Genomic DNA, 22,263 nt, shown 5'->3' on the forward strand with positions numbered 1-22,263 from the left:
GGAAATTTATAATATTTCAATGCTTCGATATCATTTTGATCAAACTCTAACGGGCTTGTGGCGCAATGGATAACGCGTCTGCCTATGGAGCATAAGAGTCCAGGTTCGAGTCCTGGCAAGCTCGGTATTAACATTTAAAGATGATTATTAGAGTATAACGGAAGGGAAATTTATAATATTTCAATGCTTCAATATCATTTTGATCAATCCCTAACGGGCTTGTGGCGCGATGGATAACGCGTCTGCCTACGGAGCAGAAGATTTCAGGTTCGAGTCCTGGCAAGCTCTTTTTTTATTTTCGTAATAGATCTTTTATGCGTCATAAAGAATGCATATATACAATGTTTGGAAATTTTATTTATAATACGAAGCAAGGGCTTGTGGCGTAATGCATAACGCGTCTGCCTTCGAAGCAGAAGATTCCAGGTTCGAGTCCTGCCAAGCTCGGTATTACCATTTAAAGATGATTATTAGAGTATAACGGAAGGGAAATTTATAATATTTCAATGCTTCAATATCATTTTGATCAACCTCTAACGGGCTTGTGGCGCAATGGATAACGCGTCTGCCTACGGAGCATAAGAGTCCAGGTTCGAGTCCTGGCAAGCTCGGTATTAACATTTAAAGATGATTATTAGAGTATAACGGAAGGGAAATTAATAATATTTCAATGCTTCAATATCATTTTGATCAAACTCTAACGGGCTTGTGGCGCAATGGATAACGCGTCTGCCTACGGAGCAGAAGATTCCAGGTTCGATTCCTGGCAAGCTCTTTTTTATTTTCGTAACATATCTTTTATGCGTCATAAAGAATGCATAAATACAATGTTTGGAAATTTATTTATAATACAAAGCAAGGGCTTGTGGCGTAATGGATAACGCGTCTGCCTTCGAAGCAGAAGCTTCCAGGTTCGAGTCTTGGCAAGCTCGGTATTACCATTTAAAGCTGATTATTAGAGTATAACGGAAGGGAAATTTATAATATTTCAATGCTTCAATATCATTTTGATCAATCTATAACGGGTTTGTGGCGCAATGGATAACGCGTCTGCCTACGGAACATAAGAGTCCAGGTTCGAATCCTGGCAAGCTCGGTATTAACATTTAAAGATGATTATTAGAGTATAACGGAAGGGAAATTTATAATATTGCAATGCTTCAATAGCATTTTGATCATCCTATAACGGGCTTGTGGCGCAATGGATAACGCGTCTTCCTACAGAGCAGAAGATTCCAGGTTCGAGTCCTGGCAAGCTCTTTTTTATTTTCATAATAGATCTTTTATGCGTCATAAAGAATGCATAAATACAATGTTTGGAAATTTTATTTATAATACGAAGCAAGGGCTTGTGGCGTAATGCATAACGCGTCTGCCTTCGAAGCAGAAGATTCCAGGTTCGAGTCCTGCCAAGCTCGGTATTACCATTTAAAGCTGATTATTAGAGTATAACGGAAGGGAAATTTAAAATATTTCAATGGTTCGATATCATTTTGATCAAACTCTAACGGGCTTGTGGCGCAATGGATAACGCGTCTGCCTACGGAGCATAAGAGTCCAGGTTCGAGTCCTGGCAAGCTCGGTATTAACATTTAAAGATGATTATTAGACTATAACGGAAGGGAAATTTATAATATTGCAATGCTTCAATAGCATTTAGATCAACCTATAACGGGCTTGTGGCGCGATGGATAACGCGTCTGCCTACGGAGCAGAAGATTCCAGGTTCGAGTCCTGTTAAGCTCTTTTTATATTTTCGTAAAAGATCTTTTATGCGTCATAAAGAATGCATAAATACAATGTTTGGAAATTTTATTTATAATACGAAGCAAGGGCTTGTGGCGTAATGGATAACGCGTCTGCCTTCGAAGCAGAAGATTCCAGGTTCGAGTCCTGGCAAGCTCGGTATTACCATTTAAAGATGATTATAGGAGTATAACGGAAGGGAAATTTATAATATTGCAATGCTTCAATAGCATTTTGATCAACCTCTAACGGGCCTGTGGCGCAATGGATAACGCGTCTGCCTACGGAGCAGAAGATTCCTGGTTCGAGTCCTGGCAAGCTCTTTTTTATTTTCGTAAAAGATCTTTTATGCGTCATAAAGAATGTATAAATACAATGTTTGGAAATTTTATTTATAATACGAAGCAAGGGCTTGTGGCGTAATGGATAACGCGCCTGCCTTCGAAGCAGAAGATTCCAGGTTCGAGTCCTGGCAAGCTCAGTATTAAAATTTAAAGATGATTATTAGAGTATAACGGAAGGGAAATTTATAATATTTCAATGCTTCAATATCATTTTGAGCAATCTCTAACGGGCTTGTGGCGTAATGGATAACGCGTCTGCCTTCGAAGCAGAAGATTCCAGGTTCGAGTCCTGGCAAGCTCGGTATTACCATTTAAAGATGATTATTAGAGTATTACGGAAGGGAAATTTATAATATTTCAATGCTTCAATATCATTTTGATCAACCTCTAACGGGCTTGTGGCGCAATGGATAACGCGTCTGCCTACGGAGCATAAGATTCCAGGTTCGAGTCCTGGCAAGCTCGGTATTACCATTAAAAGATGATTATTGGAGTATAACGGAAGGGAAATTTATAATATTGCAATGCTTCAATAGCATTTTGATCATCCTCTAGCGGGCCTGTGGCGCAATGGATAACGCGTTTGCCTACGGAGCAGAAGATTCATGGTTCGAGTCCTGGCAAGCTCTTTTTTATTTTCGTAAAGGATATTTTATGCGTCATAAAGAATGCATAAATACGACGTTTGGAAATTTTATTTATAATACGAAGCAAGGGCTTGTGGCGTAATGGATAACGCGTCTGCCTTCGAAGCAGAAGATTCCAGGTTCGAGTCCTGGCAAGCTCGGTATTACCATTTAAAGATGATTATTAGAGTATTACGGAAGGGAAATTTATAATATTTCAATGCTTCAATATCATTTTGATCAACCTCTAACGGGCTTGTGGCGCAATGGATAACGCGTCTGCCTACGGAGCATAAGATTCCAGGTTCGAGTCCTGGCAAGCTCGGTATTACCATTAAAAGATGATTATTGGAGAATAACGGAAGGGAAATTTATAATATTGCAATGCTTCAATAGCATTTTGATCATCCTCTAGCGGGCCTGTGGCGCAATGGATAACGCGTTTGCCTACGGAGCAGAAGATTCATGGTTCGAGTCCTGGCAAGCTCTTTTTTATTTTCGTAAAGGATCTTTTATGCGTCATAAAGAATGCATAAATACGACGTTTGGAAATTTTATTTATAATACGAAGCAAGGGCTTGTGGCGTAATGGATAACGCGCCTGCCTTCGAAGCAGAAGATTCCAGGTTCGAGTCCTGCCAAGCTCGGTATTACCATTTAAAGCTGATTATTAGAGTATAACGGAAGGGAAATTTAAAATATTTCAATGGTTCGATATCATTTTGATCAAACTCTAACGGGCTTGTGGCGCAATGGATAACGCGTCTGCCTACGGAGCATAAGAGTCCAGGTTCGAGTCCTGGCAAGCTCGGTATTAACATTTAAAGATGATTATTAGACTATAACGGAAGGGAAATTTATAATATTGCAATGCTTCAATAGCATTTAGATCAACCTATAACGGGCTTGTGGCGCGATGGATAACGCGTCTGCCTACGGAGCAGAAGATTCCAGGTTCGAGTCCTGTTAAGCTCTTTTTATATTTTCGTAAAAGATCTTTTATGCGTCATAAAGAATGCATAAATACAATGTTTGGAAATTTTATTTATAATACGAAGCAAGGGCTTGTGGCGTAATGGATAACGCGTCTGCCTTCGAAGCAGAAGATTCCAGGTTCGAGTCCTGGCAAGCTCGGTATTACCATTTAAAGATGATTATAGGAGTATAACGGAAGGGAAATTTATAATATTGCAATGCTTGAATAGCATTTTGATCAACCTCTAACGGGCCTGTGGCGCAATGGATAACGCGTCTGCCTACGGAGCAGAAGATTCCTGGTTCGAGTCCTGGCAAGCTCTTTTTTATTTTCGTAAAAGATCTTTTATGCGTCATAAAGAATGTATAAATACAATGTTTGGAAATTTTATTTATAATACGAAGCAAGGGCTTGTGGCGTAATGGATAACGCGCCTGCCTTCGAAGCAGAAGATTCCAGGTTCGAGTCCTGGCAAGCTCAGTATTAAAATTTAAAGATGATTATTAGAGTATAACGGAAGGGAAATTTATAATATTTCAATGCTTCAATATCATTTTGAGCAATCTCTAACGGGCTTGTGGCGTAATGGATAACGCGTCTGCCTTCGAAGCAGAAGATTCCAGGTTCGAGTCCTGGCAAGCTCGGTATTACCATTTAAAGATGATTATTGGAGTATAACGGAAGGGAAATTTATAATATTGCAATGCTTCAATAGCATTTTGATCATCCTCTAGCGGGCCTGTGGCGCAATGGATAACGCGTTTGCCTACGGAGCAGAAGATTCATGGTTCGAGTCCTGGCAAGCTCTTTTATATTTTCGTAAAGGATCTTTTATGCGTCATAAAGAATGCATAAATACGACGTTTGGAAATTTTATTTATAATACGAAGCAAGGGCTTGTGGCGTAATGGATAACGCGCCTGCCTTCGAAGCAGAAGATTCCAGGTTCGAGTCCTGCCAAGCTCGGTATTACCATTTAAAGCTGATTATTAGAGTATAACGGAAGGGAAATTTAAAATATTTCAATGGTTCGATATCATTTTGATCAAACTCTAACGGGCTTGTGGCGCAATGGATAACGCGTCTGCCTACGGAGCATAAGAGTCCAGGTTCGAGTCCTGGCAAGCTCGGTATTAACATTTAAAGATGATTATTAGACTATAACGGAAGGGAAATTTATAATATTGCAATGCTTCAATAGCATTTAGATCAACCTATAACGGGCTTGTGGCGCGATGGATAACGCGTCTGCCTACGGAGCAGAAGATTCCAGGTTCGAGTCCTGTTAAGCTCTTTTTATATTTTCGTAAAAGATCTTTTATGCGTCATAAAGAATGCATAAATACAATGTTTGGAAATTTTATTTATAATACGAAGCAAGGGCTTGTGGCGTAATGGATAACGCGTCTGCCTTCGAAGCAGAAGATTCCAGGTTCGAGTCCTGGCAAGCTCGGTATTACCATTTAAAGATGATTATAGGAGTATAACGGAAGGGAAATTTATAATATTGCAATGCTTGAATAGCATTTTGATCAACCTCTAACGGGCCTGTGGCGCAATGGATAACGCGTCTGCCTACGGAGCAGAAGATTCCTGGTTCGAGTCCTGGCAAGCTCTTTTTTATTTTCGTAAAAGATCTTTTATGCGTCATAAAGAATGTATAAATACAATGTTTGGAAATTTTATTTATAATACGAAGCAAGGGCTTGTGGCGTAATGGATAACGCGCCTGCCTTCGAAGCAGAAGATTCCAGGTTCGAGTCCTGGCAAGCTCAGTATTAAAATTTAAAGATGATTATTAGAGTATAACGGAAGGGAAATTTATAATATTTCAATGCTTCAATATCATTTTGAGCAATCTCTAACGGGCTTGTGGCGTAATGGATAACGCGTCTGCCTTCGAAGCAGAAGATTCCAGGTTCGAGTCCTGGCAAGCTCGGTATTACCATTTAAAGATGATTATTAGAGTATTACGGAAGGGAAATTTATAATATTTCAATGCTTCAATATCATTTTGATCAACCTCTAACGGGCTTGTGGCGCAATGGATAACGCGTCTGCCTACGGAGCATAAGATTCCAGGTTCGAGTCCTGGCAAGCTCGGTATTACCATTAAAAGATGATTATTGGAGTATAACGGAAGGGAAATTTATAATATTGCAATGCTTCAATAGCATTTTGATCATCCTCTAGCGGGCCTGTGGCGCAATGGATAACGCGTTTGCCTACGGAGCAGAAGATTCATGGTTCGAGTCCTGGCAAGCTCTTTTTTATTTTCGTAAAGGATCTTTTATGCGTCATAAAGAATGCATAAATACGACGTTTGGAAATTTTATTTATAATACGAAGCAAGGGCTTGTGGCGTAATGGATAACGCGTCTGCCTTCGAAGCAGAAGATTCCAGGTTCGAGTCCTGGCAAGCTCGGTATTACCATTTAAAGATGATTATTAGAGTATTACGGAAGGGAAATTTATAATATTTCAATGCTTCAATATCATTTTGATCAACCTCTAACGGGCTTGTGGCGCAATGGATAACGCGTCTGCCTACGGAGCATAAGATTCCAGGTTCGAGTCCTGGCAAGCTCGGTATTACCATTAAAAGATGATTATTGGAGTATAACGGAAGGGAAATTTATAATATTGCAATGCTTCAATAGCATTTTGATCATCCTCTAGCGGGCCTGTGGCGCAATGGATAACGCGTTTGCCTACGGAGCAGAAGATTCATGGTTCGAGTCCTGGCAAGCTCTTTTTTATTTTCGTAAAGGATCTTTTATGCGTCATAAAGAATGCATAAATACGACGTTTGGAAATTTTATTTATAATACGAAGCAAGGGCTTGTGGCGTAATGGATAACGCGCCTGCCTTCGAAGCAGAAGATTCCAGGTTCGAGTCCTGGCAAGCTCGGTATTACCATTTAAAGATGATTCTTAGAGTATAACGGAAGGGAAATTTATAATATTTCAATGCTTCAATATCATTTTGATCAACCTCTAACGGGCTTGTGACGCAATGGATAACGCGTCTGCCTACGGAGCAGAAGATTCCAGGTTTGAGTCCTTGCAAGCTCGGTATTACCATTTAAAGCTGATTATTAGAGTACAACGGAAGGGAAATTTATAATATTTCAATGGTTCGATATCATTTTGATCAAACTCTAACGGGCTTGTGGCGCAATGGATAACGCGTCTGCCTACGGAGCAGAAGATTCCAGGTTCGAGTCCTGTTAAGCTCTTTTAATATTTTCGTAAAAGATCTTTTATGCGTCATAAAGAATGCATAAATACAATGTTTGGAAATTTTATTTATAATACGAAGCAAGGGCTTGTGGCGTAATGGATAACGCGCCTGCCTTCGAAGCAGAAGATTCCAGGTTCGAGTCCTGGCAAGCTCGGTATTACCATTTAAAGATGAGTATTAGAGTATAACGGAATTGAAATTTATAATATTTCAATACTTCAATATCATTTTGATCAATATCTTACGGGCTTGTGGCGTAATGGATAAAGCGTCTGCCTTCGAAGCAGAAGATTCCAGGTTCGAGTCCTGGCAAGCTCGGTATTACCATTTAAAGATGATTATTAGAGTATAACGGAAGGGAAATTTATAATATTTCAATGCTTCAATATCATTTTGATCAACCTCTAACGGGCTTGTGGCGCAATGGATAACGCGTCTGCCTACGGAGCATAAGATTCCAGGTTCGAGTCCTGGCAAGCTCGGTATTACCATTTAAAGATGATTATTGGAGTATAACGGAAGGGAAATTTATAATATTGCAATGCTTCAATAGCATTTTGATCAACCTCTAGCGGGCCTGTGGCGCAATGGATAACGCTATTGCCTACGGAGCAGAAGATTCCTGGTTCGAGTCCTGGCAAGCTCTTTTTTATTTTCGTAAAAGATCTTTTATGCGTCATAAAGAATGCATAAATACAACGTTTGGAAATTTTATTTTTAATACGAAGCAAGGGCTTGTGGCGTAATGGATAACGCGCCTGCCTTCGAAGCAGAAGATTCCAGGTTCGAGTCCTGGCAAGCTCGGTATTACCATTTAAAGGTGATTATTAGAGTATAACGGAAGGGAAATTTATAATATTTCAATGCTTCAATATCATTTTGATCAACCTCTAACGGGCTTGTGGGGCAATGAATAACGCGTCTGCCTACGGAGCATAAGATTCCAGGTTCGAGACCTGGCAAGCTCGGTATTAAAATTTAAAGATGATTATTAGAGTATAACGGAAGGGAAATTTATAATATTTCAATGCTTCAATATCATTTTGAGCAATCTCTAACGGGCTTGTGGCGTAATGGATAACGCGTCTGCCTTCGAAGCAGAAGATTCCAGGTTCGAGTCCTGGCAAGCTCTTTTTTATTTTCGTAAAAGATCTTTTATGCGTCATAAAGAATGCATAAATACGACGTTTGGAAATTTTATTTGTAATACGAAGCAAGGGCTTGTGGCGTAATGGATAACGCGCCTGCCTTCGAAGCAGAAGATTCCAGGTTCGAGTCCTGGCAAGCTCGGTATTACCATTTAAAGATGATTCTTAGAGTATAACGGAAGGGAAATTTATAATATTTCAATGCTTCAATATCATTTTGATCAACCTCTAACGGGCTTGTGACGCAATGGATAACGCGCCTGCCTACGGAGCAGAAGATTCCAGGTTCGAGTCCTGGCAAGCTCGGTATTACCATTTAAAGCTGATTATTAGAGTACAACGGAAGGGAAATTTATAATATTTCAATGGTTCGATATCATTTTGATCAAACTCTAACGGGCTTGTGGCGCAATGGATAACGCGTCTGCCTACGGAGCATAAGAGTCCAGGTTCGAGTCCTGGCAAGCTCGGTATTAACATTTAAAGATGATTATTAGACTATAACGGAAGGGAAATTTATAATATTTCAATGCTTCAATAGCATTTTGATCAACCTCTAACAGGCTTGTGGCGCGATGGATAACGCGTCTGCCTACGGAGCAGAAGATTCCAGGTTCGAGTCCTGTTAAGCTCTTTTAATATTTTCGTAAAAGATCTTTTATGCGTCATAAAGAATGCATAAATACAATGTTTGGAAATTTTATTTATAATACGAAGCAAGGGCTTGTGGCGTAATGGATAACGCGCCTGCCTTCGAAGCAGGAGATTCCAGGTTCGAGTCCTGGCAAGCTCGGTATTACCATTTAAAGATGAGTATTAGAGTATAACGGAAGGGAAATTTATAATATTTCAATGCTTCAATATCATTTTGATCAACCTCTAACGGGCTTGTGGCGCAATGGATAACGCGTCTGCCTACGGAGCATAAGATTCCAGGTTCGAATCCTGGCAAGCTCGGTATTAAAATTTAAAGATGATTATTAGAGTATAACGGAAGGGAAATTTATAATATTTCAATGCTTCAATATCATTTTGATCAATCTCTAACGGGCTTGTGGCGTAATGGATAACGCGTCTGCCTTCGAAGCAGAAGATTCCAGGTTCGAGTCCTGGCAAGCTCGGTATTACCATTTAAAGATGATTATTAGAGTATAACGGAAGGGAAATTTATAATATTTCAATGCTTCTATATCATTTTGATCAACCTCTAACGGGCTTGTGGCGCAATGGATAACGCGTCTGCCTACGGAGCATAAGATTCCAGGTTCGAGTCCTGGCAAGCTCGGTATTACCATTTAAAGATGATTATTGGAGTATAACGGAAGGGAAATTTATAATATTGCAATGCTTCAATAGCATTTTGATCAACCTCTAGCGGGCCTGTGGCGCAATGGATAACGCGTTTGCCTACGGAGCAGAAGATTCCTGGTTCGAGTCCTGGCAAGCTCTTTTTTATTTTCGTAAAAGATCTTTTATGCGTCATAAAGAATGCATAAATATAACGTTTGGAAATTTTATTTTTAATACGAAGCAAGGGCTTGTGGCGTAATGGATAACGCGCCTGCCTTCGAAGCAGAAGATTCCAGGTTCCAGTCCTGGCAAGCTCGGTATTACCATTTAAAGATGATTCTTAGAGTATAACGGAAGGGAAATTTATAATATATCAATGCTTCAATATCATTTTGATCAACCTCTAACGGGCTTGTGGCGCAGTGGATAACACGTCTACCTACGGAGCAGAAGATTCCAGGTTCGAGTCCTGGCAAGCTCGGTATTACCATTTAAAGCTGATTATTAGAGTATAACGGAAGGGAAATTTATAATATTTCAATGCTTCAATATCATTTTGATCAACCTCTAACGGGCTTGTGGCGCAATGGATAACGGGTCTGCCTACGGAGCATAAGATTCCAGGTTCGAGTCCTGGCAAGCTCGGTATTAACATTTAAAGATGATTATTAGAGTATAACGGAAGGGAAATTTATAATATTGCAATGCTTCAATAGCATTTTGATCAGATTCTAACGAGCTTGAGGCGCAATGGATAACGCGTCTGCCTACGGAGCAGAAGATTCTAGGTTCGAGTCCTGGCAAGCTCGGTATTAACATTTAAAGATGATTATTAGAGTATAACGGAAGGGAAATTTATAATATTGCAATGCTTCAATAGCATTTTGATCAACCTCTAACGGGCTTGTGGCGCAATGGATAACACGTCTACCTACGGAGCAGAAGATTCCAGGTTCGAGTCCTGGCAAGCTCTTTTTTATTTTCGTAAAAGATCTTTTATGCGTCATAATGAATGCATAAATACAACGTTTGGAAATTTTATTTATAATACGAAGCAAGGGCTTGTGGCGTAATGGATAACGCGCCTGCCTTCGAAGCAGAAGATTCCAGGTTCGAGTCCTGGCAAGCTCGGTATTACCATTTAAAGATGATTCTTAGAGTATAACGGAAGGGGAATTTAAAATATTGCAATGCTTCAATAGCATTTTGATCAACCTCTAACGGGCTTGTGGCGCAATGGATTACGCGTCTGCCTACGGAGCATAAGATTCCAGGTTCGAGTCCTGGCAAGCTCGGTATTAAAATTTAAAGATGATTATTAGAGTATATCGGAAGGGAAATTTATAATATTTCAATGCTTCAATATCATTTTGATCAACCTCTATCGGGCTTGTGGTGCAATGGATAACGCGTCTGCCTACGGAGCATAAGATTCCAGGTTCGAGTCCTGGCAAGCTCGGTATTACCATTTAAAGATGATTATTGGAGTATAACGGAAGGGAAATTTATAATATTGCAATGCTTCAATAGCATTTTGATCAAGCTCTAACGGGCTTGTGGCGCAATGGATAACGCGTCTGCCTACGGAGCAGAAGATTCCAGGTTCGAGTCCTGGCAAGCTCGGTATTACCATTTAAAGCTGATTATTAGAGTACAACGGAAGGGAAATTTATAATATTTCAATGGTTCGATATCATTTTGATCAAACTCTAACGGGCTTGTGGCGCAATGGATAACGCGTCTGCCTACGGAGCATAAGAGTCCAGGTTCGAGTCCTGGCAAGCTCGGTATTAACATTTAAAGATGATTATTAGACTATAACGGAAGGGAAATTTATAATATTTCAATGCTTCAATAGCATTTTGATCAACCTCTAACAGGCTTGTGGCGCGATGGATAACGCGTCTGCCTACGGAGCAGAAGATTCCAGGTTCGAGTCCTGTTAAGCTCTTTTAATATTTTCGTAAAAGATCTTTTATGCGTCATAAAGAATGCATAAATATAATGTTTGGAAATTTTATTTATAATACGAAGCAAGGGCTTGTGGCGTAATGGATAACGCGCCTGCCTTCGAAGCAGAAGATTCCAGGTTCGAGTCCTGGCAAGCTCGGTATTACCATTTAAAGATGAGTATTAGAGTATAACGGAAGGGAGATTTATAATATTTCAATGCTTCAATATCATTTTGATCAACCTCTAACGGGCTTGTGGCGCAATGGATAACGCGTCTGCCTACGGAGCATAAGATTCCAGGTTCGAATCCTGGCAAGCTCGGTATTAAAATTTAAAGATGATTATTAGAGTATAACGGAAGGGAAATTTATAATATTTCAATGCTTCAATATCATTTTGATCAATCTCTAACGGGCTTGTGGCGTAATGGATAACGCGTCTGCCTTCGAAGCAGAAGATTCCAGGTTCGAGTCCTGGCAAGCTCGGTATTACCATTTAAAGATGATTATTAGAGTATAACGGAAGGGAAATTTATAATATTTCAATGCTTCAATATCATTTTGATCAACCTCTAACGGGCTTGTGGCGCAATGGATAACGCGTCTGCCTACGGAGCATAAGATTCCAGGTTCGAGTCCTGGCAAGCTCGGTATTACCATTTAAAGATGATTATTGGAGTATAACGGAAGGGAAATTTATAATATTGCAATGCTTCAATAGCATTTTGATCAACCTCTAGCGGGACTGTGGCGCAATGGATAACGCGTTTGCCTACGGAGCAGAAGATTCCTGGTTCGAGTCCTGGCAAGCTCTTTTTTATTTTCGTAAAAGATCTTTTATGCGTCATAAAGAATGCATAAATACAACGTTTGGAAATTTTATTTTTAATACGAAGCAAGGGCTTGTGGCGTAATGGATAACGCGCCTGCCTTCGAAGCAGAAGATTCCAGGTTCGAGTCCTGGCAAGCTCGGTATTACCATTTAAAGATGATTCTTAGAGTATAACGGAAGGGAAATTTATAATATATCAATGCTTCAATATCATTTTGATCAACCTCTAACGGGCTTGTGGCGCAATGGATAACACGTCTACCTACGGAGCAGAAGATTCCAGGTTCGAGTCCTGGCAAGCTCGGTATTACCATTTAAAGCTGATTATTAGAGTATAACGGAAGGGAAATTTATAATATTTCAATGCTTCAATATCATTTTGATCAACCTCTAACGGGCTTGTGGCGCAATGGATAACGGGTCTGCCTACGGAGCAGAAGATTCCAGGTTCGAGTCCTGGCAAGCTCGGTATTAACATTTAAAGATGATTATTAGAGTATAACGGAAGGGAAATTTATAATATTGCAATGCTTCAATAGCATTTTGATCAACCTCTAACGGGCTTGTGGCGCAATGGATAACGCGTCTGCCTACGGAGCAGAAGATTCCAGGTTCGAGTCCTGGCAAGCTCGGTATTAACATTTAAAGATGATTATTAGAGTATAACGGAAGGGAAATTTATAATATTGCAATGCTTCAATAGCATTTTGATCAACTTCTAACGGGCTTGTGGCGCAATGGATAACGCGTCTTCCTACAGAGGAGAAGATTCCAGGTTCGAGTCCTGGCAAGCTCTTTTTTTATTTTCGTAATAGATCTTTTATGCGTCATAAAGAATGCATAAATACAATGTTTGGAAATTTTATTTATAATACGAAGCAAGGGCTTGTGGCGTAATGCATAACGCGTCTGCCTTCGAAGCAGAAGATTCCAGGTTCGAGTTCTGGCAAGCTCGGTATTACCATTTAAAGCTGATTATTAGAGTATAACGGAAGAGAAATTTATAATATTTCAATGGTTCGATATCATTTTGATCAAACTCTAACGGGCTTGTGGCGCAATGGATAACGCGTCTGCCTACGGAGCATAAGAGTCCAGGTTCAAGTCCTGGCAAGCTCGATATTAACATTTAAAGATGATTATTAGGCTATAACGGAAGGGAAATTTATAATATTGCAATGCTTCAATAGCATTTTGATCAACCTCTAACGGGCCTGTGGCGCGATGGATAACGCGTCTGCCTACGGAGCAGAAGATTCCAGGTTCGAGTCCTGTTAAGGTCTTTTAATATTTTCGTAAAAGATCTTTTATGCGTCATAAAGAATGCATAAATACAATGTTTGGAAATTTTATTTATAATACGAAGCAAGGGCTTGTGGCGTAATGGATAACGCGTCTGCCTTCGAAGCAGAAGATTCCAGGTTCGAGTCCTGGCAAGCTCGGTATTACCATTTAAAGATGATTATTGGAGTATAACGGAAGGGAAATTTATAATATTGCAATGCTTCAATAGCATTTTCATCAACCTCTAACGGGCCTGTGGCGCAATGGATAACGCGTCTGCCTACGGAGCAGAAGATTCCTGGTTCGAGTCCTGGCAAGCTCTTTTTTTTCGTAAAAGATCTTTTATGCGTCATAAAGAATGCATAAATACAATGTTTGGAAATTTTATTTATAATACGAAGCAAGGGCTTGTGGCGTAATGGATAACGCGCCTGCCTTCGAAGCAGAAGATTCCTGGTTCGAGTCCTGGCAAGCTCGGTATTACCTTTTAAAGATGATTATTAGAGTATAACGGAAGGGAAATTTATAATATTTCAATGCTTCAATATCATTTTGATCAACCTCTAACGGGCTTGTGGCGCAATGGATAACGCGTCTGCCTACGGAGCATAAGATTCCAGGTTCGAGTCCTGGCAAGCTCGGTATTAAAATTTAAAGATGATTATTAGAGTATACCGGATGGGAAATTTATAATATTTCAATGCTTCAATATCATTTTGATCAATCTCTAACGGGCTTGTGGCGTAATGGATAACGCGTCTGCCTTCGAAGCAGAAGATTCTAGGTTCGAGTCCTGGCAAGATCGGTATTACCATTTAAAGATGATTATTAGAGTATAACGGAAGGGAAATTTATAATATTTCAATGCTTCAATATCATTTTGATCAACCTCTAACGGGCTTGTGGCGCAATGGATAACGCGTCTGCCTACGGAGCATAAGATTCCAGGTTCGAGTCCTGGCAAGCTCGGTATTACCATTTAAAGATGATTATTGGAGTATAAGGGAAGGGAAATTTATAATATTGCAATGCTTCAATAGCATTTTGATCAAGCTCTAGCGGGCCTGTGGCGCAATGGATAACGCGTTTGCCTACGGAGCAGAAGATTCCTGGTTCGAGTCCTGGCAAGCTCTTTTTTATTTTCGTAAAAGATCATTTATGCGTCATAAAGAATGCATAAATACAACGTTTGGAAATTTTATTTATAATACGAAGCAAGGGCTTGTGGCGTAATGGATAACGCGCCTGCCTTCGAAGCAGAAGATTCCGGGTTCGAGTCCTGGCAAGCTCGGTATTACCATTTAAAGATGATTCTTAGAGTATAACGGAAGGGAAATTTATAATATTTCAATGCTTCAATATCATTTTGATCAACCTCTAACGGGCTTGTGGCGCAATGGATAACGCGTCTACCTACGGAGCAGAAGATTCCAGGTTCGAGTCCTGGCAAGCTCGGTATTACCATTTAAAGCTGATTATTAGAGTATAACGGAAGTGAAATTTATAATATTTCAATGCTTCAATATCATTTTGATCAACCTCTAACGGGCTTGTGGCGCAATGGATAACGCGTCTGCCTACGGAGCAGAATATTCCAGGTTCGAGTCCTGGCAAGCTCTTTTTTTATTTTCGTAAAAGATCTTTTATGCGTCATAAAGAATGCATAAATACAATGTTTGGAAATTTTATTTATAATACCAAGCAAGGGCTTGTGGCGTAATGGATAACGCGTCTGCCCTCGAAGCAGAAGGTTCCAGGTTCGAGTCCTGGCAAGCTCGGTAATACCATTTAAAGATGATTATTAGAGTATAACAGAAGGGAAATTTATAATATTTCAATGCTTCAATATCATTTTGATCAACCTCTAACGGGCTTGTGGCGCAATGGATAACGCGTCTGCCTACGGAGCATAAGATTCCAGGTTCGAGTCCTGGCAAGCTCGGTATTAAAATTTAAAGATGATTATTAGAGTATAACGGAAGGGAAATTTATAATATTGCAATGCTTCAATAGCATTTTGATCAACCTCTAACGGGCCTGTGGCGCAATGGATAACGCGTCTGCCGACGAAGCATAAGATTCCAGGCTCGAGTCCTGGCAAGCTCGGTATTACCATTAAAAGATGATTATTGGAGTATAACGGAAGGGAAATTTATAATATTGCAATGCTTCAATAGCATTTTGATCAACCTCTAGCGGGCCTGTGGCGCAATGGATAACGCGTTTGCCTACGGAGCAGAAGATTCCGGGTTCGAGCCCTGGCAAGCTCTTTTTTATTTTCGTAAAAGATCTTTTATGCGTCATAAAGAATGCATAAATACAACGTTTGGAAATTTTATTTATAAAACGAAGCAAGGGCTTGTGGCGTAATGGATAACGCGCCTGCCTTCGAAGCAGAAGATTCCAGGTTCGAGTCCTGGCAAGCTCGGTATTACCATTTAAAGATGATTCTTAGAGTATAACGGAAGGGAAATTTATAATATTTCAATGCTTCAATATCATTTTGATCAACCTCTAACGGGCTTGTGGCGCAATGGATAACACGTCTACCTACGGAGCAGAAGATTCCAGGTTCGAGTCCTGGCAAGCTCGGTATTACCATTTAAAGCTGATTATTAGAGTATAACGGAAGGGAAATTTATAATATTTCAATGCTTCAATATCATTTTGATCAACCTCTAACGGGCTTGTGGCGCAATGGATAACGGGTCTGCCTACGGAGCATAAGATTCCAGGTTCGAGTCCTGGCAAGCTCGGTATTAACATTTAAAGATGATTATTAGAGTATAACGGAAGGGAAATTTATAATATTGCAATGCTTCAATAGCATTTTGATCAACTTCTAACGAGCTTGAGGCGCAATGGATAACGCGTCTGCCTACGGAGCAGAAGATTCCAGGTTCGAGTCCTGGCAAGCTCGGTATTAACATTTAAAGATGATTATTAGAGTATAACGGAAGGGAAATTTATAATATTGCAATGCTTCAATAGCATTTTGATCAACCTCTAACGGGCTTGTGGCGCAATGGATAACACGTCTACCTACGGAACAGAAGATTCCAGGTTCGAGTCCTGGCAAGCTCTTTTTTATTTTCGTAAAAGATCTTTTATGCGTCATAATGAATGCATAAATACAACGTTTGGAAATTTTATTTATAATACGAAGCAAGGGCTTGTGGCGTAATGGATAACGCGCCTGCCTTCGAAGCAGAAGATTCCAGGTTCGAGTCCTGGCAAGCTCGGTATTAACATTTAAAGATGATTATTAGAGTATAACGGAAGGGAAATTTATAATATTGCAATGCTTCAATAGCATTTTGATCAACTTCTAACGAGCTTGAGGCGCAATGGATAACGCGTCTGCCTACGGAGCAGAAGATTCCAGGTTCGAGTCCTGGCAAGCTCGGTATTAACATTTAAAGATGATTATTAGAGTATAACGGAAGGGAAATTTATAATATTGCAATGCTTCAATAGCATTTTGATCAACCTCTAACGGGCTTGTGGCGCAATGGATAACACGTCTGCCTACGGAGCAGAAGATTCGAGGTTCGAGTCCTGGCAAGCTCGGTATTAACATTTAAAGATGATTATTAGAGTATAACGGAAGGGGAATTTATAATATTGCAATGCTTCAATAGCATTTTGATCAACCTCTAACGGGCTTGTGGCGCAATGGATAACGCGTCTGCCTACGGAGCATAAGATTCCAGGTTCGAGTCCTGGCAAGCTCGGTATTAACATTTAAAGATGATTATTAGAGTATAACAGAAGGGAAATTTATAATATTTCAATGCTTCAATATCATTTTGATCAACCTCTAACGGGCTTGTGGCGCAATGGATAACGCGTCTGCCTACGGAGCATAAGATTCCAGGTTCGAGTCCTGGCAAGCTCGGTATTAAAATTTAAAGATGATTATTAGAGTATAATGGAAGGGGAATTTATAATATTGCAATGCTTCAATAGCATTTTGATCAACCTCTAACGGGCTTGTGGCGCAATGGATAACGCGTCTGCCTACGGAGCATAAGATTCCAGGTTCGAGTCCTGGCAAGCTCGGTATTAAAATTTAAAGATGATTATTAGAGTATACCGGATGGGAAATTTATAATATTTCAATGCTTCAATATCATTTTGATCAATCTCTAACGGGCTTGTGGCGTAATGGATAACGCGTCTGCCTTCGAAGCAGAAGATTCTAGGTTCGAGTCCTGGCAAGATCGGTATTACCATTTAAAGATGATTATTAGAGTATAACGGAAGGGAAATTTATAATATTTCAATGCTTCAATATCATTTTGATCAACCTCTAACGGGCTTGTGGCGCAATGGATAACACGTCTACCTACGGAGCAGAAGATTCCAGGTTCGAGTCCTGGCAAGCTCGGTATTACCATTTAAAGCTGATTATTAGAGTATAACGGAAGGGAAATTTATAATATTTCAATGCTTCAATATCATTTTGATCAACCTCTAACGGGCTTGTGGCGCAATGGATAACACGTCTACCTACGGAACAGAAGATTCCAGGTTCGAGTCCTGGCAAGCTCTTTTTTATTTTCGTAAAAGATCTTTTATGCGTCATAATGAATGCATAAATACAACGTTTGGAAATTTTATTTATAATACGAAGCAAGGGCTTGTGGCGTAATGGATAACGCGCCTGCCTTCGAAGCAGAAGATTCCAGGTTCGAGTCCTGGCAAGCTCGGTATTAACATTTAAAGATGATTATTAGAGTATAACGGAAGGGAAATTTATAATATTGCAATGCTTCAATAGCATTTTGATCAACTTCTAACGAGCTTGAGGCGCAATGGATAACGCGTCTGCCTACGGAGCAGAAGATTCCAGGTTCGAGTCCTGGCAAGCTCGGTATTAACATTTAAAGATGATTATTAGAGTATAACGGAAGGGAAATTTATAATATTGCAATGCTTCAATAGCATTTTGATCAACCTCTAACGGGCTTGTGGCGCAATGGATAACACGTCTGCCTACGGAGCAGAAGATTCGAGGTTCGAGTCCTGGCAAGCTCGGTATTAACATTTAAAGATGATTATTAGAGTATAACGGAAGGGGAATTTATAATATTGCAATGCTTCAATAGCATTTTGATCAACCTCTAACGGGCTTGTGGCGCAATGGATAACGCGTCTGCCTACGGAGCATAAGATTCCAGGTTCGAGTCCTGGCAAGCTCGGTATTAACATTTAAAGATGATTATTAGAGTATAACAGAAGGGAAATTTATAATATTTCAATGCTTCAATATCATTTTGATCAACCTCTAACGGGCTTGTGGCGCAATGGATAACGCGTCTGCCTACGGAGCATAAGATTCCAGGTTCGAGTCCTGGCAAGCTCGGTATTAACATTTAAAGATGATTATTAGAGTATAACGGAAGGGGAATTTATAATATTGCAATGCTTCAATAGCATTTTGATCAACCTCTAACGGGCTTGTGGCGCAATGGATAACGCGTCTGCCTACGGAGCATAAGATTCCAGGTTCGAGTCCTGGCAAGCTCGGTATTAACATTTAAAGATGATTATTAGAGTATAACAGAAGGGAAATTTATAATATTTCAATGCTTCAATATCATTTTGATCAACCTCTAACGGGCTTGTGGCGCAATGGATAACGCGTCTGCCTACGGAGCATAAGATTCCAGGTTCGAGTCCTGGCAAGCTCGGTATTAAAATTTAAAGATGATTATTAGAGTATAATGGAAGGGGAATTTATAATATTGCAATGCTTCAATAGCATTTTGATCAACCTCTAACGGGCTTGTGGCGCAATGGATAACGCGTCTGCCTACGGAGCATAAGATTCCAGGTTCGAGTCCTGGCAAGCTCGGTATTAACATTTAAAGATGATTATTAGAGTATAACGGAAGGGAAATTTATAATATTGCAATGCTTCAATAGCATTTTGATCAACTTCTAACGAGCTTGAGGCGCAATGGATAACGCGTCTGCCTACGGAGCAGAAGATTCCAGGTTCGAGTCCTGGCAAGCTCGGTATTAACATTTAAAGATGATTATTAGAGTATAACGGAAGGGAAATTTATAATATTGCAATGCTTCAATAGCATTTTGATCAACCTCTAACGGGCTTGTGGCGCAATGGATAACACGTCTACCTACGGAACAGAAGATTCCAGGTTCGATTCCTGGCAAGCTCTTTTTTATTTTCGTAAAAGATCTTTTATGCGTCATAATGAATGCATAAATACAACGTTTGGAAATTTTATTTATAATACGAAGCAAGGGCTTGTGGCGTAATGGATAACGCGCCTGCCTTCGAAGCAGAAGATTCCAGGTTCGAGTCCTGGCAAGCTCGGTATTACCATTTAAAGATGATTCTTAGAGTATAACGGAAGGGAAATTTATAATATTTCAATGCTTCAATATCATTTTGATCAACCTCTAACGGGCTTGTGGCGCAATGGATAACGCGTCTACCTACGGAGCAGAAGATTCCAGGTTCGAGTCCTGGCAAGCTCGGTATTACCATTTAAAGCTGATTATTAGAGTATAACGGAAGTGAAATTTATAATATTTCAATGCTTCAATATCATTTTGATCAACCTCTAACGGGCTTGTGGCGCAATGGATAACGCGTCTTCCTACAGAGGAGAAGATTCCAGGTTCGAGTCCTGTTAAGGTCTTTTAATATTTTCGTAAAAGATCTTTTATGCGTCATAAAGAATGCATAAATACAATGTTTGGAAATTTTATTTATAATACGAAGCAAGGGCTTGTGGCGTAATGGATAACGCGTCTGCCTTCGAAGCAGAAGATTCCAGGTTCGAGTCCTGGCAAGCTCGGTATTACCATTTAAAGATGATTATTGGAGTATAACGGAAGGGAAATTTATAATATTGCAATGCTTCAATAGCATTTTCATCAACCTCTAACGGGCCTGTGGCGCAATGGATAACGCGTCTGCCTACGGAGCAGAAGATTCCTGGTTCGAGTCCTGGCAAGCTCTTTTTTTTTCGTAAAAGATCTTTTATGCGTCATAAAGAATGCATAAATACAATGTTTGGAAATTTTATTTATAATACGAAGCAAGGGCTTGTGGCGTAATGGATAACGCGCCTGCCTTCGAAGCAGAAGATTCCTGGTTCGAGTCCTGGCAAGCTCGGTATTACCTTTTAAAGATGATTATTAGAGTATAACGGAAGGGAAATTTATAATATTTCAATGCTTCAATATCATTTTGATCAACCTCTAACGGGCTTGTGGCGCAATGGATAACGCGTCTGCCTACGGAGCATAAGATTCCAGGTTCGAGTCCTGGCAAGCTCGGTATTAAAATTTAAAGATGATTATTAGAGTATACCGGATGGGAAATTTATAATATTTCAATGCTTCAATATCATTTTGATCAATCTCTAACGGGCTTGTGGCGTAATGGATAACGCGTCTGCCTTCGAAGCAGAAGATTCTAGGTTCGAGTCCTGGCAAGATCGGTATTACCATTTAAAGATGATTATTAGAGTATAACGGAAGGGAAATTTATAATATTTCAATGCTTCAATATCATTTTGATCAACCTCTAACGGGCTTGTGGCGCAATGGATAACGCGTCTGCCTACGGAGCATAAGATTCCAGGTTCGAGTCCTGGCAAGCTCGGTATTACCATTTAAAGATGATTATTGGAGTATAAGGGAAGGGAAATTTATAATATTGCAATGCTTCAATAGCATTTTGATCAAGCTCTAGCGGGCCTGTGGCGCAATGGATAACGCGTTTGCCTACGGAGCAGAAGATTCCTGGTTCGAGTCCTGACAAGCTCTTTTTTATTTTCGTAAAAGATCATTTATGCGTCATAAAGAATGCATAAATACAACGTTTGGAAATTTTATTTATAATACGAAGCAAGGGCTTGTGGCGTAATGGATAACGCGCCTGCCTTCGAAGCAGAAGATTCCGGGTTCGAGTCCTGGCAAGCTCGGTATTACCATTTAAAGATGATTCTTAGAGTATAACGGAAGGGAAATTTATAATATTTCAATGCTTCAATATCATTTTGATCAACCTCTAACGGGCTTGTGGCGCAATGGATAACGCGTCTACCTACGGAGCAGAAGATTCCAGGTTCGAGTCCTGGCAAGCTCGGTATTACCATTTAAAGCTGATTATTAGAGTATAACGGAAGTGAAATTTATAATATTTCAATGCTTCAATATCATTTTGATCAACCTCTAACGGGCTTGTGGCGCAATGGATAACGCGTCTGCCTACGGAGCAGAATATTCCAGGTTCGAGTCCTGGCAAGCTCTTTTTTTATTTTCGTAAAAGATCTTTTATGCGTCATAAAGAATGCATAAATACAATGTTTGGAAATTTTATTTATAATACCAAGCAAGGGCTTGTGGCGTAATGGATAACGCGTCTGCCCTCGAAGCAGAAGGTTCCAGGTTCGAGTCCTGGCAAGCTCGGTAATACCATTTAAAGATGATTATTAGAGTATAACAGAAGGGAAATTTATAATATTTCAATGCTTCAATATCATTTTGATCAACCTCTAACGGGCTTGTGGCGCAATGGATAACGCGTCTGCCTACGGAGCATAAGATTCCAGGTTCGAGTCCTGGCAAGCTCGGTATTAAAATTTAAAGATGATTATTAGAGTATAACGGAAGGGAAATTTATAATATTGCAATGCTTCAATAGCATTTTGATCAACCTCTAACGGGCCTGTGGCGCAATGGATAACGCGTCTGCCGACGAAGCATAAGATTCCAGGTTCGAGTCCTGGCAAGCTCGGTATTACCATTAAAAGATGATTATTGGAGTATAACGGAA

The 22,263-nt window shown here is 39.9% G+C and overlaps 90 non-coding genes across 90 annotated transcripts; all 90 read left to right on the top strand.

Annotated features, from left to right (window-relative positions):
- The first annotated feature begins 51 nt into the window (after positions 1 to 51).
- On the top strand, positions 52 to 124 carry TRNAH-AUG (transfer RNA histidin (anticodon AUG)). The gene has a single exon. It is a non-coding gene; the product is annotated as a tRNA-His (tRNA).
- Positions 125 to 538: 414 nt separating this feature from the next.
- On the top strand, positions 539 to 611 carry TRNAR-ACG (transfer RNA arginine (anticodon ACG)). Its single transcript has one exon. It is a non-coding gene; the product is annotated as a tRNA-Arg (tRNA).
- Positions 612 to 702: 91 nt separating this feature from the next.
- TRNAR-ACG (transfer RNA arginine (anticodon ACG)) lies at positions 703 to 775 on the top strand. The gene has a single exon. It is a non-coding gene; the product is annotated as a tRNA-Arg (tRNA).
- Positions 776 to 859: 84 nt separating this feature from the next.
- TRNAR-UCG (transfer RNA arginine (anticodon UCG)) lies at positions 860 to 932 on the top strand. Its single transcript has one exon. It is a non-coding gene; the product is annotated as a tRNA-Arg (tRNA).
- Positions 933 to 1,187: 255 nt separating this feature from the next.
- On the top strand, positions 1,188 to 1,260 carry TRNAC-ACA (transfer RNA cysteine (anticodon ACA)). Its single transcript has one exon. It is a non-coding gene; the product is annotated as a tRNA-Cys (tRNA).
- A 249-nt stretch (positions 1,261 to 1,509) lies between these two features.
- TRNAR-ACG (transfer RNA arginine (anticodon ACG)) lies at positions 1,510 to 1,582 on the top strand. Its single transcript has one exon. It is a non-coding gene; the product is annotated as a tRNA-Arg (tRNA).
- A 250-nt stretch (positions 1,583 to 1,832) lies between these two features.
- On the top strand, positions 1,833 to 1,905 carry TRNAR-UCG (transfer RNA arginine (anticodon UCG)). Its single transcript has one exon. It is a non-coding gene; the product is annotated as a tRNA-Arg (tRNA).
- A 249-nt stretch (positions 1,906 to 2,154) lies between these two features.
- Positions 2,155 to 2,227, top strand: TRNAR-UCG (transfer RNA arginine (anticodon UCG)). The gene has a single exon. It is a non-coding gene; the product is annotated as a tRNA-Arg (tRNA).
- A 91-nt stretch (positions 2,228 to 2,318) lies between these two features.
- Positions 2,319 to 2,391, top strand: TRNAR-UCG (transfer RNA arginine (anticodon UCG)). Its single transcript has one exon. It is a non-coding gene; the product is annotated as a tRNA-Arg (tRNA).
- A 91-nt stretch (positions 2,392 to 2,482) lies between these two features.
- On the top strand, positions 2,483 to 2,555 carry TRNAR-ACG (transfer RNA arginine (anticodon ACG)). The gene has a single exon. It is a non-coding gene; the product is annotated as a tRNA-Arg (tRNA).
- Positions 2,556 to 2,804: 249 nt separating this feature from the next.
- On the top strand, positions 2,805 to 2,877 carry TRNAR-UCG (transfer RNA arginine (anticodon UCG)). The gene has a single exon. It is a non-coding gene; the product is annotated as a tRNA-Arg (tRNA).
- A 91-nt stretch (positions 2,878 to 2,968) lies between these two features.
- Positions 2,969 to 3,041, top strand: TRNAR-ACG (transfer RNA arginine (anticodon ACG)). Its single transcript has one exon. It is a non-coding gene; the product is annotated as a tRNA-Arg (tRNA).
- Positions 3,042 to 3,290: 249 nt separating this feature from the next.
- On the top strand, positions 3,291 to 3,363 carry TRNAR-UCG (transfer RNA arginine (anticodon UCG)). Its single transcript has one exon. It is a non-coding gene; the product is annotated as a tRNA-Arg (tRNA).
- Positions 3,364 to 3,454: 91 nt separating this feature from the next.
- On the top strand, positions 3,455 to 3,527 carry TRNAR-ACG (transfer RNA arginine (anticodon ACG)). Its single transcript has one exon. It is a non-coding gene; the product is annotated as a tRNA-Arg (tRNA).
- A 250-nt stretch (positions 3,528 to 3,777) lies between these two features.
- On the top strand, positions 3,778 to 3,850 carry TRNAR-UCG (transfer RNA arginine (anticodon UCG)). Its single transcript has one exon. It is a non-coding gene; the product is annotated as a tRNA-Arg (tRNA).
- A 249-nt stretch (positions 3,851 to 4,099) lies between these two features.
- Positions 4,100 to 4,172, top strand: TRNAR-UCG (transfer RNA arginine (anticodon UCG)). The gene has a single exon. It is a non-coding gene; the product is annotated as a tRNA-Arg (tRNA).
- A 91-nt stretch (positions 4,173 to 4,263) lies between these two features.
- On the top strand, positions 4,264 to 4,336 carry TRNAR-UCG (transfer RNA arginine (anticodon UCG)). Its single transcript has one exon. It is a non-coding gene; the product is annotated as a tRNA-Arg (tRNA).
- Positions 4,337 to 4,585: 249 nt separating this feature from the next.
- Positions 4,586 to 4,658, top strand: TRNAR-UCG (transfer RNA arginine (anticodon UCG)). The gene has a single exon. It is a non-coding gene; the product is annotated as a tRNA-Arg (tRNA).
- Positions 4,659 to 4,749: 91 nt separating this feature from the next.
- TRNAR-ACG (transfer RNA arginine (anticodon ACG)) lies at positions 4,750 to 4,822 on the top strand. The gene has a single exon. It is a non-coding gene; the product is annotated as a tRNA-Arg (tRNA).
- A 250-nt stretch (positions 4,823 to 5,072) lies between these two features.
- On the top strand, positions 5,073 to 5,145 carry TRNAR-UCG (transfer RNA arginine (anticodon UCG)). The gene has a single exon. It is a non-coding gene; the product is annotated as a tRNA-Arg (tRNA).
- A 249-nt stretch (positions 5,146 to 5,394) lies between these two features.
- TRNAR-UCG (transfer RNA arginine (anticodon UCG)) lies at positions 5,395 to 5,467 on the top strand. The gene has a single exon. It is a non-coding gene; the product is annotated as a tRNA-Arg (tRNA).
- A 91-nt stretch (positions 5,468 to 5,558) lies between these two features.
- On the top strand, positions 5,559 to 5,631 carry TRNAR-UCG (transfer RNA arginine (anticodon UCG)). The gene has a single exon. It is a non-coding gene; the product is annotated as a tRNA-Arg (tRNA).
- A 91-nt stretch (positions 5,632 to 5,722) lies between these two features.
- On the top strand, positions 5,723 to 5,795 carry TRNAR-ACG (transfer RNA arginine (anticodon ACG)). Its single transcript has one exon. It is a non-coding gene; the product is annotated as a tRNA-Arg (tRNA).
- Positions 5,796 to 6,044: 249 nt separating this feature from the next.
- TRNAR-UCG (transfer RNA arginine (anticodon UCG)) lies at positions 6,045 to 6,117 on the top strand. Its single transcript has one exon. It is a non-coding gene; the product is annotated as a tRNA-Arg (tRNA).
- A 91-nt stretch (positions 6,118 to 6,208) lies between these two features.
- TRNAR-ACG (transfer RNA arginine (anticodon ACG)) lies at positions 6,209 to 6,281 on the top strand. Its single transcript has one exon. It is a non-coding gene; the product is annotated as a tRNA-Arg (tRNA).
- A 249-nt stretch (positions 6,282 to 6,530) lies between these two features.
- Positions 6,531 to 6,603, top strand: TRNAR-UCG (transfer RNA arginine (anticodon UCG)). The gene has a single exon. It is a non-coding gene; the product is annotated as a tRNA-Arg (tRNA).
- A 414-nt stretch (positions 6,604 to 7,017) lies between these two features.
- TRNAR-UCG (transfer RNA arginine (anticodon UCG)) lies at positions 7,018 to 7,090 on the top strand. The gene has a single exon. It is a non-coding gene; the product is annotated as a tRNA-Arg (tRNA).
- Positions 7,091 to 7,181: 91 nt separating this feature from the next.
- Positions 7,182 to 7,254, top strand: TRNAR-UCG (transfer RNA arginine (anticodon UCG)). The gene has a single exon. It is a non-coding gene; the product is annotated as a tRNA-Arg (tRNA).
- A 91-nt stretch (positions 7,255 to 7,345) lies between these two features.
- TRNAR-ACG (transfer RNA arginine (anticodon ACG)) lies at positions 7,346 to 7,418 on the top strand. Its single transcript has one exon. It is a non-coding gene; the product is annotated as a tRNA-Arg (tRNA).
- Positions 7,419 to 7,667: 249 nt separating this feature from the next.
- On the top strand, positions 7,668 to 7,740 carry TRNAR-UCG (transfer RNA arginine (anticodon UCG)). Its single transcript has one exon. It is a non-coding gene; the product is annotated as a tRNA-Arg (tRNA).
- Positions 7,741 to 7,995: 255 nt separating this feature from the next.
- Positions 7,996 to 8,068, top strand: TRNAR-UCG (transfer RNA arginine (anticodon UCG)). Its single transcript has one exon. It is a non-coding gene; the product is annotated as a tRNA-Arg (tRNA).
- Positions 8,069 to 8,153: 85 nt separating this feature from the next.
- Positions 8,154 to 8,226, top strand: TRNAR-UCG (transfer RNA arginine (anticodon UCG)). Its single transcript has one exon. It is a non-coding gene; the product is annotated as a tRNA-Arg (tRNA).
- A 255-nt stretch (positions 8,227 to 8,481) lies between these two features.
- Positions 8,482 to 8,554, top strand: TRNAR-ACG (transfer RNA arginine (anticodon ACG)). Its single transcript has one exon. It is a non-coding gene; the product is annotated as a tRNA-Arg (tRNA).
- Positions 8,555 to 8,804: 250 nt separating this feature from the next.
- TRNAR-UCG (transfer RNA arginine (anticodon UCG)) lies at positions 8,805 to 8,877 on the top strand. The gene has a single exon. It is a non-coding gene; the product is annotated as a tRNA-Arg (tRNA).
- Positions 8,878 to 8,968: 91 nt separating this feature from the next.
- Positions 8,969 to 9,041, top strand: TRNAR-ACG (transfer RNA arginine (anticodon ACG)). The gene has a single exon. It is a non-coding gene; the product is annotated as a tRNA-Arg (tRNA).
- A 91-nt stretch (positions 9,042 to 9,132) lies between these two features.
- TRNAR-UCG (transfer RNA arginine (anticodon UCG)) lies at positions 9,133 to 9,205 on the top strand. The gene has a single exon. It is a non-coding gene; the product is annotated as a tRNA-Arg (tRNA).
- Positions 9,206 to 9,296: 91 nt separating this feature from the next.
- TRNAR-ACG (transfer RNA arginine (anticodon ACG)) lies at positions 9,297 to 9,369 on the top strand. The gene has a single exon. It is a non-coding gene; the product is annotated as a tRNA-Arg (tRNA).
- Positions 9,370 to 9,618: 249 nt separating this feature from the next.
- On the top strand, positions 9,619 to 9,691 carry TRNAR-UCG (transfer RNA arginine (anticodon UCG)). Its single transcript has one exon. It is a non-coding gene; the product is annotated as a tRNA-Arg (tRNA).
- A 741-nt stretch (positions 9,692 to 10,432) lies between these two features.
- On the top strand, positions 10,433 to 10,505 carry TRNAR-UCG (transfer RNA arginine (anticodon UCG)). The gene has a single exon. It is a non-coding gene; the product is annotated as a tRNA-Arg (tRNA).
- Positions 10,506 to 10,596: 91 nt separating this feature from the next.
- TRNAR-ACG (transfer RNA arginine (anticodon ACG)) lies at positions 10,597 to 10,669 on the top strand. The gene has a single exon. It is a non-coding gene; the product is annotated as a tRNA-Arg (tRNA).
- Positions 10,670 to 10,760: 91 nt separating this feature from the next.
- Positions 10,761 to 10,833, top strand: TRNAR-ACG (transfer RNA arginine (anticodon ACG)). The gene has a single exon. It is a non-coding gene; the product is annotated as a tRNA-Arg (tRNA).
- Positions 10,834 to 10,924: 91 nt separating this feature from the next.
- On the top strand, positions 10,925 to 10,997 carry TRNAR-ACG (transfer RNA arginine (anticodon ACG)). Its single transcript has one exon. It is a non-coding gene; the product is annotated as a tRNA-Arg (tRNA).
- A 91-nt stretch (positions 10,998 to 11,088) lies between these two features.
- TRNAR-ACG (transfer RNA arginine (anticodon ACG)) lies at positions 11,089 to 11,161 on the top strand. Its single transcript has one exon. It is a non-coding gene; the product is annotated as a tRNA-Arg (tRNA).
- Positions 11,162 to 11,411: 250 nt separating this feature from the next.
- Positions 11,412 to 11,484, top strand: TRNAR-UCG (transfer RNA arginine (anticodon UCG)). The gene has a single exon. It is a non-coding gene; the product is annotated as a tRNA-Arg (tRNA).
- A 91-nt stretch (positions 11,485 to 11,575) lies between these two features.
- TRNAR-ACG (transfer RNA arginine (anticodon ACG)) lies at positions 11,576 to 11,648 on the top strand. The gene has a single exon. It is a non-coding gene; the product is annotated as a tRNA-Arg (tRNA).
- A 91-nt stretch (positions 11,649 to 11,739) lies between these two features.
- On the top strand, positions 11,740 to 11,812 carry TRNAR-UCG (transfer RNA arginine (anticodon UCG)). The gene has a single exon. It is a non-coding gene; the product is annotated as a tRNA-Arg (tRNA).
- A 91-nt stretch (positions 11,813 to 11,903) lies between these two features.
- TRNAR-ACG (transfer RNA arginine (anticodon ACG)) lies at positions 11,904 to 11,976 on the top strand. Its single transcript has one exon. It is a non-coding gene; the product is annotated as a tRNA-Arg (tRNA).
- Positions 11,977 to 12,225: 249 nt separating this feature from the next.
- On the top strand, positions 12,226 to 12,298 carry TRNAR-UCG (transfer RNA arginine (anticodon UCG)). Its single transcript has one exon. It is a non-coding gene; the product is annotated as a tRNA-Arg (tRNA).
- Positions 12,299 to 12,553: 255 nt separating this feature from the next.
- Positions 12,554 to 12,626, top strand: TRNAR-ACG (transfer RNA arginine (anticodon ACG)). Its single transcript has one exon. It is a non-coding gene; the product is annotated as a tRNA-Arg (tRNA).
- Positions 12,627 to 12,717: 91 nt separating this feature from the next.
- Positions 12,718 to 12,790, top strand: TRNAR-ACG (transfer RNA arginine (anticodon ACG)). The gene has a single exon. It is a non-coding gene; the product is annotated as a tRNA-Arg (tRNA).
- A 91-nt stretch (positions 12,791 to 12,881) lies between these two features.
- Positions 12,882 to 12,954, top strand: TRNAC-ACA (transfer RNA cysteine (anticodon ACA)). Its single transcript has one exon. It is a non-coding gene; the product is annotated as a tRNA-Cys (tRNA).
- Positions 12,955 to 13,204: 250 nt separating this feature from the next.
- On the top strand, positions 13,205 to 13,277 carry TRNAR-ACG (transfer RNA arginine (anticodon ACG)). Its single transcript has one exon. It is a non-coding gene; the product is annotated as a tRNA-Arg (tRNA).
- A 250-nt stretch (positions 13,278 to 13,527) lies between these two features.
- On the top strand, positions 13,528 to 13,600 carry TRNAR-UCG (transfer RNA arginine (anticodon UCG)). Its single transcript has one exon. It is a non-coding gene; the product is annotated as a tRNA-Arg (tRNA).
- Positions 13,601 to 13,846: 246 nt separating this feature from the next.
- Positions 13,847 to 13,919, top strand: TRNAR-UCG (transfer RNA arginine (anticodon UCG)). Its single transcript has one exon. It is a non-coding gene; the product is annotated as a tRNA-Arg (tRNA).
- A 91-nt stretch (positions 13,920 to 14,010) lies between these two features.
- On the top strand, positions 14,011 to 14,083 carry TRNAR-ACG (transfer RNA arginine (anticodon ACG)). Its single transcript has one exon. It is a non-coding gene; the product is annotated as a tRNA-Arg (tRNA).
- Positions 14,084 to 14,174: 91 nt separating this feature from the next.
- On the top strand, positions 14,175 to 14,247 carry TRNAR-UCG (transfer RNA arginine (anticodon UCG)). The gene has a single exon. It is a non-coding gene; the product is annotated as a tRNA-Arg (tRNA).
- Positions 14,248 to 14,338: 91 nt separating this feature from the next.
- TRNAR-ACG (transfer RNA arginine (anticodon ACG)) lies at positions 14,339 to 14,411 on the top strand. The gene has a single exon. It is a non-coding gene; the product is annotated as a tRNA-Arg (tRNA).
- Positions 14,412 to 14,660: 249 nt separating this feature from the next.
- Positions 14,661 to 14,733, top strand: TRNAR-UCG (transfer RNA arginine (anticodon UCG)). The gene has a single exon. It is a non-coding gene; the product is annotated as a tRNA-Arg (tRNA).
- Positions 14,734 to 14,824: 91 nt separating this feature from the next.
- On the top strand, positions 14,825 to 14,897 carry TRNAR-ACG (transfer RNA arginine (anticodon ACG)). The gene has a single exon. It is a non-coding gene; the product is annotated as a tRNA-Arg (tRNA).
- Positions 14,898 to 14,988: 91 nt separating this feature from the next.
- On the top strand, positions 14,989 to 15,061 carry TRNAR-ACG (transfer RNA arginine (anticodon ACG)). The gene has a single exon. It is a non-coding gene; the product is annotated as a tRNA-Arg (tRNA).
- Positions 15,062 to 15,147: 86 nt separating this feature from the next.
- On the top strand, positions 15,148 to 15,220 carry TRNAR-UCG (transfer RNA arginine (anticodon UCG)). The gene has a single exon. It is a non-coding gene; the product is annotated as a tRNA-Arg (tRNA).
- A 91-nt stretch (positions 15,221 to 15,311) lies between these two features.
- On the top strand, positions 15,312 to 15,384 carry TRNAR-ACG (transfer RNA arginine (anticodon ACG)). The gene has a single exon. It is a non-coding gene; the product is annotated as a tRNA-Arg (tRNA).
- Positions 15,385 to 15,797: 413 nt separating this feature from the next.
- TRNAR-UCG (transfer RNA arginine (anticodon UCG)) lies at positions 15,798 to 15,870 on the top strand. Its single transcript has one exon. It is a non-coding gene; the product is annotated as a tRNA-Arg (tRNA).
- Positions 15,871 to 16,289: 419 nt separating this feature from the next.
- Positions 16,290 to 16,362, top strand: TRNAR-ACG (transfer RNA arginine (anticodon ACG)). The gene has a single exon. It is a non-coding gene; the product is annotated as a tRNA-Arg (tRNA).
- A 249-nt stretch (positions 16,363 to 16,611) lies between these two features.
- TRNAR-UCG (transfer RNA arginine (anticodon UCG)) lies at positions 16,612 to 16,684 on the top strand. Its single transcript has one exon. It is a non-coding gene; the product is annotated as a tRNA-Arg (tRNA).
- A 91-nt stretch (positions 16,685 to 16,775) lies between these two features.
- Positions 16,776 to 16,848, top strand: TRNAR-ACG (transfer RNA arginine (anticodon ACG)). The gene has a single exon. It is a non-coding gene; the product is annotated as a tRNA-Arg (tRNA).
- A 255-nt stretch (positions 16,849 to 17,103) lies between these two features.
- TRNAR-ACG (transfer RNA arginine (anticodon ACG)) lies at positions 17,104 to 17,176 on the top strand. The gene has a single exon. It is a non-coding gene; the product is annotated as a tRNA-Arg (tRNA).
- A 91-nt stretch (positions 17,177 to 17,267) lies between these two features.
- Positions 17,268 to 17,340, top strand: TRNAR-ACG (transfer RNA arginine (anticodon ACG)). Its single transcript has one exon. It is a non-coding gene; the product is annotated as a tRNA-Arg (tRNA).
- A 91-nt stretch (positions 17,341 to 17,431) lies between these two features.
- On the top strand, positions 17,432 to 17,504 carry TRNAR-ACG (transfer RNA arginine (anticodon ACG)). The gene has a single exon. It is a non-coding gene; the product is annotated as a tRNA-Arg (tRNA).
- A 91-nt stretch (positions 17,505 to 17,595) lies between these two features.
- Positions 17,596 to 17,668, top strand: TRNAR-UCG (transfer RNA arginine (anticodon UCG)). The gene has a single exon. It is a non-coding gene; the product is annotated as a tRNA-Arg (tRNA).
- Positions 17,669 to 18,081: 413 nt separating this feature from the next.
- TRNAR-UCG (transfer RNA arginine (anticodon UCG)) lies at positions 18,082 to 18,154 on the top strand. The gene has a single exon. It is a non-coding gene; the product is annotated as a tRNA-Arg (tRNA).
- A 91-nt stretch (positions 18,155 to 18,245) lies between these two features.
- On the top strand, positions 18,246 to 18,318 carry TRNAR-ACG (transfer RNA arginine (anticodon ACG)). Its single transcript has one exon. It is a non-coding gene; the product is annotated as a tRNA-Arg (tRNA).
- A 255-nt stretch (positions 18,319 to 18,573) lies between these two features.
- TRNAR-ACG (transfer RNA arginine (anticodon ACG)) lies at positions 18,574 to 18,646 on the top strand. Its single transcript has one exon. It is a non-coding gene; the product is annotated as a tRNA-Arg (tRNA).
- Positions 18,647 to 18,737: 91 nt separating this feature from the next.
- On the top strand, positions 18,738 to 18,810 carry TRNAR-ACG (transfer RNA arginine (anticodon ACG)). Its single transcript has one exon. It is a non-coding gene; the product is annotated as a tRNA-Arg (tRNA).
- A 91-nt stretch (positions 18,811 to 18,901) lies between these two features.
- TRNAR-ACG (transfer RNA arginine (anticodon ACG)) lies at positions 18,902 to 18,974 on the top strand. Its single transcript has one exon. It is a non-coding gene; the product is annotated as a tRNA-Arg (tRNA).
- A 91-nt stretch (positions 18,975 to 19,065) lies between these two features.
- TRNAR-ACG (transfer RNA arginine (anticodon ACG)) lies at positions 19,066 to 19,138 on the top strand. Its single transcript has one exon. It is a non-coding gene; the product is annotated as a tRNA-Arg (tRNA).
- Positions 19,139 to 19,229: 91 nt separating this feature from the next.
- On the top strand, positions 19,230 to 19,302 carry TRNAR-ACG (transfer RNA arginine (anticodon ACG)). Its single transcript has one exon. It is a non-coding gene; the product is annotated as a tRNA-Arg (tRNA).
- A 91-nt stretch (positions 19,303 to 19,393) lies between these two features.
- TRNAR-ACG (transfer RNA arginine (anticodon ACG)) lies at positions 19,394 to 19,466 on the top strand. The gene has a single exon. It is a non-coding gene; the product is annotated as a tRNA-Arg (tRNA).
- Positions 19,467 to 19,715: 249 nt separating this feature from the next.
- Positions 19,716 to 19,788, top strand: TRNAR-UCG (transfer RNA arginine (anticodon UCG)). Its single transcript has one exon. It is a non-coding gene; the product is annotated as a tRNA-Arg (tRNA).
- Positions 19,789 to 19,879: 91 nt separating this feature from the next.
- Positions 19,880 to 19,952, top strand: TRNAR-ACG (transfer RNA arginine (anticodon ACG)). Its single transcript has one exon. It is a non-coding gene; the product is annotated as a tRNA-Arg (tRNA).
- A 250-nt stretch (positions 19,953 to 20,202) lies between these two features.
- TRNAR-UCG (transfer RNA arginine (anticodon UCG)) lies at positions 20,203 to 20,275 on the top strand. Its single transcript has one exon. It is a non-coding gene; the product is annotated as a tRNA-Arg (tRNA).
- A 247-nt stretch (positions 20,276 to 20,522) lies between these two features.
- On the top strand, positions 20,523 to 20,595 carry TRNAR-UCG (transfer RNA arginine (anticodon UCG)). The gene has a single exon. It is a non-coding gene; the product is annotated as a tRNA-Arg (tRNA).
- A 91-nt stretch (positions 20,596 to 20,686) lies between these two features.
- On the top strand, positions 20,687 to 20,759 carry TRNAR-ACG (transfer RNA arginine (anticodon ACG)). Its single transcript has one exon. It is a non-coding gene; the product is annotated as a tRNA-Arg (tRNA).
- A 91-nt stretch (positions 20,760 to 20,850) lies between these two features.
- Positions 20,851 to 20,923, top strand: TRNAR-UCG (transfer RNA arginine (anticodon UCG)). The gene has a single exon. It is a non-coding gene; the product is annotated as a tRNA-Arg (tRNA).
- A 91-nt stretch (positions 20,924 to 21,014) lies between these two features.
- Positions 21,015 to 21,087, top strand: TRNAR-ACG (transfer RNA arginine (anticodon ACG)). Its single transcript has one exon. It is a non-coding gene; the product is annotated as a tRNA-Arg (tRNA).
- Positions 21,088 to 21,336: 249 nt separating this feature from the next.
- TRNAR-UCG (transfer RNA arginine (anticodon UCG)) lies at positions 21,337 to 21,409 on the top strand. The gene has a single exon. It is a non-coding gene; the product is annotated as a tRNA-Arg (tRNA).
- Positions 21,410 to 21,500: 91 nt separating this feature from the next.
- Positions 21,501 to 21,573, top strand: TRNAR-ACG (transfer RNA arginine (anticodon ACG)). Its single transcript has one exon. It is a non-coding gene; the product is annotated as a tRNA-Arg (tRNA).
- Positions 21,574 to 21,664: 91 nt separating this feature from the next.
- Positions 21,665 to 21,737, top strand: TRNAR-ACG (transfer RNA arginine (anticodon ACG)). Its single transcript has one exon. It is a non-coding gene; the product is annotated as a tRNA-Arg (tRNA).
- An 86-nt stretch (positions 21,738 to 21,823) lies between these two features.
- TRNAR-UCG (transfer RNA arginine (anticodon UCG)) lies at positions 21,824 to 21,896 on the top strand. Its single transcript has one exon. It is a non-coding gene; the product is annotated as a tRNA-Arg (tRNA).
- Positions 21,897 to 21,987: 91 nt separating this feature from the next.
- TRNAR-ACG (transfer RNA arginine (anticodon ACG)) lies at positions 21,988 to 22,060 on the top strand. The gene has a single exon. It is a non-coding gene; the product is annotated as a tRNA-Arg (tRNA).
- The last annotated feature ends 203 nt before the right edge of the window (positions 22,061 to 22,263 follow it).

Source organism: Phalangium opilio, unplaced genomic scaffold (genome assembly GCF_054372755.1).
Source record: "Phalangium opilio isolate 3A_F unplaced genomic scaffold, DU_Popi_V2 ptg000088l_1, whole genome shotgun sequence".
Classification (NCBI taxonomy): domain Eukaryota; kingdom Metazoa; phylum Arthropoda; class Arachnida; order Opiliones; family Phalangiidae; genus Phalangium; species Phalangium opilio.